Here is a 12502-nt window from a genome sequence, read left to right as displayed (position 1 = left end):
GTCACGATGTAGAATATTTTAACATTGTAGAAGGAGTTTTTGGTTGCTTATTGTCTCAAGGGTGGGCATTCAAAAAGTTTTGTGTTTTGCTTTTAGCCAGTGCATCACAATTTATTTTGCCTGCATTTTTTTTGGTATTGGAGATGAGTTTTGTTTGGGCTCCTTCCAAGGGGATGAGAGTTCGAGAAGCTAGTGAGTTTTAGGATTCTATAGAAAGAAAAAGAAAATATACTATTGTATATTATTATTCAGAAATAAAAGTTTTTTCTTGTTTTTAATTGTTGACAGCCAGTAGAAACCATGTTTATATTGTAGGAGGTGAAGCATTGTAGTTGATTATAATGTGAAATTGAAGTTATTTTCTGTTGGTGGTGCCAACTTTTCAAACTTGTTTTCTTAAAAACTTCTTGCTCCTACTTGAGACGCAGATGTCTCAAGTAGGCACCTGGAAATGCAAATGCGCTACGCTAAATGCTAAATGTACTCGTTCAAACTCAAACGTTCATCAAAATACACATGCAGGGTATTGAATTAAAGCTACACTCGTTGTGAATCTAGCCAACAAGTCAGATTTTTAAAATGCTTTTCGGCGAAAGCATGAGAAGCTATTATCTGATAGCATGCAACACCCCAAAATGCCTGAATGCGACGTAAACAAAGATTTAGCGTAGCCGGCGCTACACAAAACGCATAAATAAAATATAAAACATTCATTACCTTTGACGAGCTTCTTTCTTGGCACTCCTATATGCCCCATAAACATCACTATTGGGTCTTTTTTTCGATTAAATCGGTCCATATATACCCAAAATAGCCATCTATGGAAGCTGTGAAATTCAGAAAAAAACATAGTTTTAAAACGTAGCGTCATTTTTTAAAATTAAAAAAGTCGACGATAAACTTTCACAAAACACTTCGAAATACTTTTGTAATCCAACTTTCGGTATTAGTAAACGTTTATAATCTATCAAAATGATTACAGGGCGATGTGTATTCAACAGCTCCTTTTCTTCAAATCAATGGCTGAAAATGTGCACTTCAAAACATCCTGGCGGAGACCGGAAGAAATGGAATCCAGTTAGTTGGATTTACCAACAAAAAACTCCCCGGAAAATGACGACAATGGCGACATCGTGTGGAATCTGTAGGAATTGCATGCAGGTCCATAATTAATTTTGTGCCCTTTTAACAACCCATGAAAGTGACGCATGGATATTATTTTTAGCTTTCAGTGAGCAGTTTTTCTTGCGCTTTTCGATGAAACACACGATCTGTTATAGTCACAGCCGTGATTTAACCAGTTTTAGAAACTTCAGAGTGTTTTCTACCCACACATACTAATCATATGCATATACTATATTCCTGGCATGAGTAGCAGGTCGCTGAAAAGTTGCGCGATTCTTAACAGAATGTTCGAAAAAGGAGGGGGTAGGATGAAGAGGTTTTAAGGGGGAAAGTGTTACTGGCTTTGGTTTTTCCATTTATGTTTTGAGGTTGAACGTAGGGCGCACTGATTGGTGTCACCTCGTTAGTCAGTATGTGTTACACCAGTTATTTTGTCTTCCTCTTCTTGGTTAGATTTAGTGGCTCCCAGTTGTTGTTACTAGTCAACTTTCAGTGGACTCTGAGAGAGCAAAAATTGCAAGATTATGTTATAATACTTTTATTGCATCAAGTGGTTGTTTTATGCAACAGAATAGAGGGTTCTTATAACTATTGTGTCTGTGTGTTCTACTGAGGATGGGCCTCTGGGAGATAACACTGACATGAGATTTACAATGTCTTTTGGGTGATAAAACCTAAATAGACCTAATTCCAGAGCATGAGTTAATGTTTCTGTTCTATATGGTACCAGGGAGAGATGACCTCAGGGCCAGACCCTGGTCTCCACACAAAGACTACTGTTTTTACGGCAGATACTATCTTTCATACAAATCTTAACCTTGTGATCCGTTCTATGCACCTGTTAGTCGTCATGTAGGTTGAAAGGGGTGTATCTTGGCTGTAAAAGACCTTTGAACTTTCATCTGGGGGTGATTTGTCGACAAGCCATCATTATCGTAGAGCACTCAATTGATTCACTTTATATGTGTACGTTGTATTGGCCTGCTCCCTTATTATTAAGTGAATAAAGATGTAGTTTAAGAATAACTTTGACTTGTGTGATAAGTTTGTCTCCTCATTTGATATTAAAGAAATTAACCACCACATTTGGCGATGGGGATGTGAATCCTGATTTGGTGACCGCTCCTGGCGACCTGGGTAAATGGTGCACGAGGGATCCCTCTAACTTGGGATCTTAGGGAGACCACACTTCGGGAACGGAGCAGATGGGCCCACCTTTGATCTGAGAGGCAGCGAGCCGAGTGGATAACACTTCTCCAACCTAGTTTTTTTTAAAGAAAGGGGTGAGCGAAACAAGTGGAGTTTTTAGAATAGCCTCGTAGGCACTGAGTGTGTATTCTTGTGTGAGGGGGGCACCCTGGAGGCGTAAACAGGGCCGAGTCAGGGGGCTCTGAGTGAACTGGATGAAAACTATAATCTGTGTTTACTAGTTAAGGCAATTTATGATATAGATTGTAAGGTGTAATTGTAATTGTTTTAAACCTGTAATTGTTTTAAACCTGTACCCCATTTTAGAAGTATTGACAGATGTAAATGTATGAGTTGCATTATCCTAGGAACTAACCATGACATAGAAATGTGAAAATATTCCTGTAGGTGCAGGTTAAAATATTGTTCAAAAACAACTAATTGATTAGGTATGTTTGGAAACAACATTGTGTGTCTGTGATATGAGAGTTGTGTGACTGTGATATGAGAGTTGTGTGATATGTGAGTTGTGTGACTGTGATATGAGAGTTGTGTGATATGTGAGTTGTGTGACTGAGTCTTAATCAGAAGTTTGGATAGTAACATAGATCAAAAGTTCCTCACAGAGATCTATAGTTCCTCTCAGAGATCTTTCGGTCCTCACAGAGATCTATAGTTCCTCCTAGAGATCTATAGTTCCTCCTAGAGATCTATAGTTCCTCCTAGAGGTCTATAGTTCCTCCTAGAGGTCTATAGTTCCTCCTAGAGGTCTATAGTTCCTCCTAGAGGTCTATAGTTCCTCCTAGAGGTCTATAGTTCCTCATATAGAAATATGCTTAATCAGATGATTGACATGTGGATAATAAGCTTTGATATAATGTTATCTTGGGGTTCTGTTACTTCACTGCCCATCATAGAGTATCATGGGGTGGTATTGAGAGCGGAATGATATTTTAGAAAGCAGCGGAAGGTCTATAGTTCCTGGGAGGCTTGATTTTGCCGTGGTCTCTGGGAGGTTAGAGAACCATTGAATTCCGGTCATTGTCCGGAAAACAAACATATATTGTTTGGGTTCCGCTGGGAGTATGTTTGGAGAGCTGCTTCGTTGCTGTGGAGAGTCCTTGAAAAAGCAAATGGAATGGTTGTCGTGAGTACCTGAGAATTTCTTACGTTTTATATGGATTCTGTGAAAATATGATGAATTGTATGTGTGTATAATGATTACTAGAGATTTGATAAAGTAATACTGGGAATATAATTAGATACAATTTAAACAACCCATATGTAGACTAACGCAGGTTTTGAGTTCTCTTTAATGGATAGTTTGATAAAGATGAGGTTTAGGCATTATTAAACAGTCTACAAAGTCTGGGCAGTTGTCTCAGAAACTGATGGGAGTGTGTCCACTTTAGGGTAATTAAGAACCCTACGTTTCTTAGGGGATCTGAGAACAACTCCAGTTGAACCCTTCATTTTTAGAGTTGTAGTCGGATCTATTTACTCTCAGATTCAAAACATGATGATTAGCATCAACGATCAAGTCTGCTGCTGCTGCTCCAATACAGTATGAAGTAAGATGGTGAACTGATGTTGAACTGGGCAGTCAGTCATTCATTCTGTACTATGAGTCTATCAAATCAAATTGTATTAGTCACATGCGCCGAATACAACAGGTGTAGTGAAATGCTTACAGTGAATCCTTAGAGTGAAATGCTGACTTAAGCCCCTAACCAACAATGCAGTTTTAAAAAGTACAAATAAGAATAAGAAGTAAAAGGAACAAGTAATTAAAGAGCAGAAATGAAATATCAATAGCTAGACTATATACAGAGGATACCGGTACAGAGTCAATGTGGATACTATATACAGGGCGTACTGGTACAGAGTCAATGTGCGGGGACACCGGTTAGTCGAGGCAATTGAGGTAATATGTACATACATTGGGTAGAACAAGTATTTGATACACAGGTTTTCTTACTTACAAAGTATGTAGAGGTCTGTAATTTGTATCATAGGTACACTTCAACTGTGAGAGACAGAATCTAAAACAAAAATCCAGAAGATCACATTGTACGATTTTTTTTTTTATTACATTTTTTTTATTTTATTTTACCCCCTTTAATCTCCCCAATTTCGTGGTATCCAATTGTTAGTAGTTACTATCTTGTCTCATCGCTACAACTCCCGTACGGGCTCGGGAGAGACGAAGGTCGAAAGTCATGCGTCCTCCGATACACAACCCAACCAAGCCGCACTGCTTCTTTAACACAGCGCACATCCAACCCAGAAGCCTGAGACAAGGACAAGGTCGTGGCCGGTTACAAAAGAGCCTGGGCGTGAACCAAGAGTCTCTGGTGGCACAGCAGTACAGCGCCCTTAACCTCTGCGCCACGGGAGGCCACATTGTATGATTTTTAAGTCATTAATTTGCATTTTATTGCATGACATAAGTATTTGATCACCTACCAACCAGTAAGAATTCTGGCTCTCACAGACCTGTTAGTTTTTCTTTAAGAAGTCCTCCTGTTCTCCTGTATTAACTGCACCTGTTTGAACTCGTTACCTGTATAAAAGACACCTGTCCACACACTCAATCAAACAGACTCCAACCTCTCCACAATGGCCAAGACCAGAAGGCTGTGTAAGGACATCGGGGTTAAATTGTAGACCTGCACAAGGCTGGGATGGGCTACAGGACAATAGGCAAGCAGCTTGGTGAGAAGGCAACAATGGGGTTGGTGCAATTATTAGAAAATGGAAGACGTTCAAGATGACGGTCAATCACCCTCAGTCTGGGGCTCCATGCAAGATCTCATCTCGTGGGGCATCAATGATCATGAGGAAGGTGAGGGATCAGCCCAGAACTACACGGCAGGACCTGGTCAATGACCTGAAGAGAGCTGGGACCACAGTCTCAAAGAAAACCATTAGTAACACACTACGCCGTCATGGATTAAAATCCTGCAGCACATGCAAGGTCCCCCTGCTCAAGCCAGCGCATGTCCAGGCCCGTCTGAAGTTTGCCAATGACCATCTGGATGATCCAGAGGAGGAATGGGAGAAGGTCATGTGGTCTGATGAGACAAAAATAGAGCTTTTGGTCTAAACTCTACTCGCTGTGTTTGGAGGAAGAAGAAGAATGAGTACAACCCCAAGAACACCATCCCAACCGTGAAGCATGGAGGTGGCATCGGAAAACTTAATGATGGTGTTGGAGTCATGCCTGGCCGTGCAGTCATGAGTGAACAGGGAGTACAGGAGGGGGCTGAGCACGAACCCCTGAGGGGCCCCTGTATTGAGGATCAGCATGGCAGATGTGTTGTTACCTACCCTTAAAAAACGTGAGCTTGCTCACACCCAGAAAAATTGTTTGTGTGGAGGTGCTGACTAACAGCAAATAAACTATCAAAAGAAAGAAAGTCGCATACTCCATGTATAAGCTCCAAGCAATTTAATGGGTTTTGACCAACGTTTCGCATCACTGTGCCTTCCTCAGGGTGATGTCATAAATACTTAAACCAGGTTATGTAGACAAACAGTGCAATTAGTGTAACCAATGACAACAGTGAGGGCTGTGTCATAATGATTAAGTTAATTAAAATGAATTAGTGAAACTGTTAAAAAATACTACATGGCATATTAAATATATTACTCTATTGTTATCATATAGAAATATCATGGAATATTGTACATCATATTAGCATCAACATACATTATTGTTTCTAATTTCACATAACGATATTTCATATTTAAAAGTACAGAAGTCAGAACCCATCACCTGCTATGTAAAAGGGACAGAATAATGCACAATGGTCAATGCTATCTGGGATCCTTGGGACATCCCTACCCTAAACCCTAACCATTTTAAAGGTCAACTTCAACAGGCTAGCGACGTCCCAAGGATGTATCTCAACCTGAAAATACATGATCTAAGTGATTGATAGTTGGTATTCATCAGTCATTATTTACTTTCATGAACTACTAAAATAGTGATTTTTGTCAGACAGCATAGACAGCAGCTCTTCACTTTATTGACTGACTGATCCATTCATCCTTCCATCCCTCCTCAGCCTTCCTCTCCTCTGAAGACCCAGTGAGGGTGGAGCTCGGTCAGAGAGCTGTTGAGGGACTGGTTAGGAAGAACACTTCTACAGCCAGAGAGGTGAGAGGTCACACATTAGTTTAGATGGTAAATATTTATGTCCCCTTAGCGGTTCATCACGTAAGCAAAAGGGAATATGTTCCATCATCTATGTTTATTTACATTAGTGCAAATTGTCCACTGATTTGGGTGTAGTTTGTCACCCCTTTTGGCTGTATGAAAGTGAATTTCCCCTCAGGCACACACATTTGTTCTTTGTTATTACCCGAGCCACTGCCTGTTCAGCCCGCTATTATCCAGAACGCGAAGTCAGTACAAGTGCATCAAAGCTGGGACCAAGAGTCAGAAGCTGTTTTTCCATCACTAACGCAGAGAGGATGCTGCCTACATACAGCGGGGCAAAAAAGTATTTTGTCAGCCACCAATTGTGCAAGTTCTCCCACTCCCACAGATGAGAGAGGCCTGTAATTTTCATCATAGGTACACTTCAACTATGACAGACAACTATGACAGACAAAATGAGAAAAAAAATCCAGAAAATCACATTGTAGGATTTTTTATGAATTTATTTGCAAATTATGGTGGAAAATTAGATATTACTGCACTGTTGGAGCTAGGAATGCAATAACATTTGATTTGATTTATGATTTATTATGAAGGTCACTTGTGTAAAAATGTACTTTTCCCCACTCATCTTTTGACATTGCTGATGCATATTCAGTGGCCTGACTGATTCCAGACAATGTCAAAGGCCCATACTGGTTGTTCTGAACCTAATGCAGCTTGGAGTGATCAGAAGTCACATTTAGGTGCCAGGTGTAACTGAGGCCATAGATGCTCCATATCCATTACTTTGAGTGTTTTATATAATATGGCTAAATGTGTTTCTTTCTGTGTTACAGGGGCAGTCAAGAAATGGAACGGCAAGGCCACAGAACATGACATAAGCAGAGCAAAGCTGTGGGAGACCACCTCAAGTCCCTGGTAGAGCCAGGGGTGGTGTTTACCACTCCACCTCGCCTTCAGCAGGCTGGGAAAGTAGGACCAAGAGTCTGTTGATTGGTCAGGCATTGGGTTAATTTGTTTTGCAATATGTTCAAATCAAGCTTTATTTATACAGCACATTTCAGAAATGGATGCAACACAATGACTTCACAGGAAAAAACTGAAAATAAACAAACATATTTAGTACACAAACATAAGATTTAAAAAAAAATAACTTAAAGACTAATGAGCATCCTAAGGAAATGTCATTAAAATGTTAATATATCCAACCCAAAATATTAGCTTGTGTTTTAGGAGGGGCTCTGAAAGACACTATACACTATTGGGGTGTCCAATGAAAGTTGACAAGTAACAACAACTGGGACAAAAAGACTCCCACCATGAGACCCAGTAAATCTGCCCAAGAAGAGGAAAACAAAAGAAAAACCCACACCAAACTTAAAGACAGGAAGCAAACCAAAAAGGTGTTGACTCTCCACATCCATCAAGAGAACTGGAGCACTGGGCCAGACACTCTTAAATAGAACCTGGACCAGCTCAGGTGGAACAAGTTGTCCTCACCATGAACACAAGCACCAAAAACCCTGTTGTTTTGACAAGTAGCAATAAATCACTGATATCGATTAGGGGGGAGATCAGGTTGTACTTGCTGTTGAAACTAACATCTAAAAAAAACACATGGAAATGGGAGATATCTTTAAGTTCACTGGTTCGAGGACAACCTGTAGAAGACAGTCAGCTTCATTTGGGAGAGATGCATTTAAATGTAGGGGTCGCTAAACAAAGGAACGCAACACTTATTTCTCATCACTCATCGATATCATGTTAAAATCAATTGTGCGAGAGGTGGGAGATGAGGTTGCACGTCCTGTTAAAACTAACAGCTCAAAAACTACACAGAATCAGGGAATAATGTGTACATCCCTGGTTAGAGGACAATTTGTAGAAAACAGCTCGCTACATTTTGAAGTGTTGCATTTTGATTCAAGAGGGTCACCAACATGGTACGTGTAACACAGCTCTTTTTGTGTTAGTCAGGTTTAGTTAAATCACATAAATAGTAATCTTCCATTTCAGAGCCTGGATTTTCCCCCTGAGGCTAATATCCATATCATGTTGAAATCAAGCAATGTTCTACATTGTGACATTATTAAAATACTCCTACTACAATGTGTTTACATTGTGACATTAATTCATTGATATCATGAAACAACTCCTTCATGTATGTATTTTTTACTATATGAGACCTTTTATCAGATTATCTGGAGATTTCTTTCCTGTGTGTGTTCTCTGGTGTACTGTCAGATTGCCAGATTGAACAAAACTCTTCCCACATTGAGTACAGCTATAAGGTTTCTCTCTTGTGTGTGTTCTCTGGTGAAGAGTCAGATTGCCCGAAGTAGTAAAACTCTTCCCACATTCATTACAGCTATATGGTTTATCTCCTGTGTGTGTTCTCTGGTGTGATATCAGGCTGCTGAGCTGAGTAAAACTCTTCCCACATTGACCACAGCTATATGGTTTCTCTCCTGTGTGTGTTCTCTGGTGTGATATCAGGCTGGTTGAATGAGTAAAACTCTTCCCACATAAAACTCTTCCCACATTGAGTACAGCTATAAAGTTTCTCTACTGTGTGGAGTCTCTGATGAATTTTAATGCCTGCTGAGGAGGTGAATCTCTTCCCACAGTCAGAGCAGCAGTGAGTTCTCTTCCCTGTGGAACTCTGCAGGTGTTTCTTGAGGTGTTCTGATCTGGAGAGACTCTTTTCTGCCTCGTCAGCATCATGAGGTTGTTGACTTCTCCCAGAGGATCCACGATAGTGCCGTCTCTCTCCTGTGTGAACAACAAAGTCAGACAGATGGTTAAAAGCCAACAACAGCGGAAATCCACTGTAAAAAGTGATGCCGGGCCTCCCGGGTGGCCAAGGGCGCTGTACTGCAGCGCCAGCTGTGCCATTAGAGACTCTGGGTTCGCGCCCAAACTCTGTCGTAACCGGCCGCGAAGGATCGGTAGAATGGTCAGTTTTACGAGGGTATGTTTGGCATCACAAGTGAAGGATGCTTTGTTGCGAAATAGGAAGCCGATTCTAGATTTAATTTTGGATTGGAGATGCTTAATGTGAGTCTGGAAGGAGAGTTTACAGTCTAACCAGACACCTTGGTATTTGTAGTTGTCCATGTATTCTAAGTCAGAGCCGTCCAGAGTAGTGATGCTGGACGGGCGAGCAGGTGCGGGCAGTGATCAGTTGAAGAGCATGCATTTAGTTTTACTTGTATTTAAGAGCAATTGGAGGCCACGGAAGGAGAGTTGTATGGCATTGAAGCCCGTCTGGAGGTTAATTAACACAGTGCCAAAGAGGGGCCAGAAGTATACAGAATGGTGTCGTCTGCATTGAGGTGTATCAGAGAATCACCGGAAGCAAGAGCAACATCATGGATGTATACAGAGAAGAGTCGGCCCGAGGGTTGAACCCTATGGCACCCCCATAGAGACAACCTGAGGTCCGGACAACAGGCCATCTGATTTGACACACCCACCCGTAGCACGCGCTCCAGAAGGTATATCTCTCTGGTCACCCCCAAAACCAATTCCCCCTTTGGCCGCCTCTCCTTCCAGTTCTCTGCTGCCAATGACTGGAACGAACTACAAAAATCTCTGAAACTGGAAATACTTATCTCCCTCACTAGCTTTAAGCACCAGCTGTCAGAGCAGCTCACAGATTACTGCACCTGTACATAGCCCATCTATAATTTAGCCCAAACAACTACCTGTATTTATTTATTTATTTTGCTCCTTTGCACCCCATTATTTCTATTTCTACTTTGCACATTCTTCCACTGCAAATCTACCATTCCAGTGTTTTACTTGCTATATTGTATTTACTTTGCCACCATGGCCTTTTTTTGCCTTCACCTCCCTTATCTCACCTCACTTGCTCACATTGTATATAGACTTATTTTTCTACTGTATTATTGACTGTTTGTTACACTCCATGTGTAACTCTGTGTTGTTGTATGTGTCGAACTGCTTTGCTTTATCTTGGCCAGGTCGCAGTTGTAAATGAGAACCTGTTCTTGACTTGCCTACCTGGTTAAATAAAGGTGAAATTTTTTTTTTTTTTTAAATAACTGTAGTATCCTGTATAACTGTAGTATCCAGTATAACTGTAGTATCCTGTATAACTGAAGTATCCAGTATAACTGTAGTATCCTGTATAACTGTAGTATCCAGCATAACTGTAGTATCCAGCATAACTGTAGTATCCTGTATAACTGTAGTATCCTGTATAACTGTAGTATCCAGTATAACTGTAGTATTCATTATAACTGTAGTATCCTGTATAGCTGTAGTATCCTGTATAACTGTAGTATCCTGTATAACTGTACTATCCTGTATAACTGTAGTATCCTGTATAACTGTAGTATCCTGTATAACTGTAGTATCCAGTATAACTGTAGTATTCATTATAACTGTAGTATCCTGTATAGCTGTAGTATCCAGTATAACTGTAGTATCGTGTATAACTGTAGTTTCCTGTATAACTGTAGTATCCTGTATAACTGTAGTATCCTGTATAACTAGTATCCTGAATGACTGTAGTATCCAGTATAACTGTAGTATCCTGTATAACGCACATCGCCGTCTGCTGACTGGAGTGGAAACGCAGTTGAGGATCATATTTTATTTTCAGACAAAGATTATTTTAAATGGATTTAATTAAATAATACTATTATATTGAGACATACAGAGACCTGAATGTGTTGACTGATTAGTGCGAATTTTTCTTTTTTTACTACAGCACATTTAAGGCAGTTTCATTAAGTCAAACTAAATCTAAATAAGTAGCCAGCTACTGTCGGTCTATACTGCTCCTACATGGTGTAACAATACATAATGTAGATGTATATAATGAACAGACTAGGTCTATACTGCTCCTACATGGTGTAACAATACATCATGTAGATGTATACTACCGTTCAAAAGTTTGGGGTCACTTAGAAATGTCCTTGTTTTTGAAAGAAAAGCAATTTTTTTGTAAACAGTGTGGGCCTTCTTGTTCTTTAATAAAGGTTTTGAAAACAGTGTTTTTGCATGCAGCAATTCAATCATGAAGGCCTTATTCACGCTGTCTCCTCTGAACAGTTGATGTTGAGATGTGTCTGTTACTTGAACTCTGTGAAGCCTTTATTTGGGCTGCAATCTGAGGTGCAGTTAACTCTAATGAAGGTATATTCTGCAGCAGAGGTAACTCTGGGTCTTCCTTTCCTGTGGCAATCCTCATGAGAGCCACACATACCTTTGTCACAACACAACTGATTGGCTCAAACACATTAAGAAAGAAAGAAATTCCACAAATGAACATTTCACTAGGCATACCTGTTCATTGAAAATAATTCCAGGTGACTACCTCATGAAGCAGGTTGAGAAAATGCCAAGAGTGTGCAAAGCTGTCATCAAGGCAAAGGGTGACTGCTTTGAAATATCTCAAACATTAGATATATTTTGATTTGTTTAACCCTTTTTTGGTTACTACATTATTCCATATGTGTTATTTCATAGTTTTGATGTCTTCACTATTATTTTACAATTAAGAAAATAGTAAAAATAAAACCCTTGAATGTGTGTCCAAACTTTTGACTGATACTGTATGTAAATGTGATATTTCAGTTGTTGTTTTTGTTACATTTGCAAACATTTCTAAAAACCTGTTTTTGCTTTGTCATTATGGGGTATTGTGTGTAGATTGATGAGGAAAAACATATATTTAATCAATTTTAGAATAACGTAACAAAATGTGTAAAAAGTGAAGGGGTCTGAATACTTTCCAAATGCACTGTATATATAGGGGCAGTACTTAGTGACATCACTTCCTGAAACAGGAGGTACAAATATATAACACAGGTTCACAATATCAACATTCAATGTATCAAAATATATGACCAAGCTGGAAGTGTAAACGCCAGCCCAGCCACAATCCTAGAGTTTCACTGATGATTAACCTCCTCCTTCACATCTGACTCCTGATGATCAACCTCCTCCTTCACATCTGACTACAGTGATCAATCCAGAGTGTCTTCTTTT

Source organism: Oncorhynchus clarkii, chromosome 7, assembly GCF_045791955.1.
Source record: "Oncorhynchus clarkii lewisi isolate Uvic-CL-2024 chromosome 7, UVic_Ocla_1.0, whole genome shotgun sequence".
Lineage (NCBI taxonomy): Eukaryota > Metazoa > Chordata > Actinopteri > Salmoniformes > Salmonidae > Oncorhynchus > Oncorhynchus clarkii.
This window is presented reverse-complemented; position numbering follows the sequence as displayed.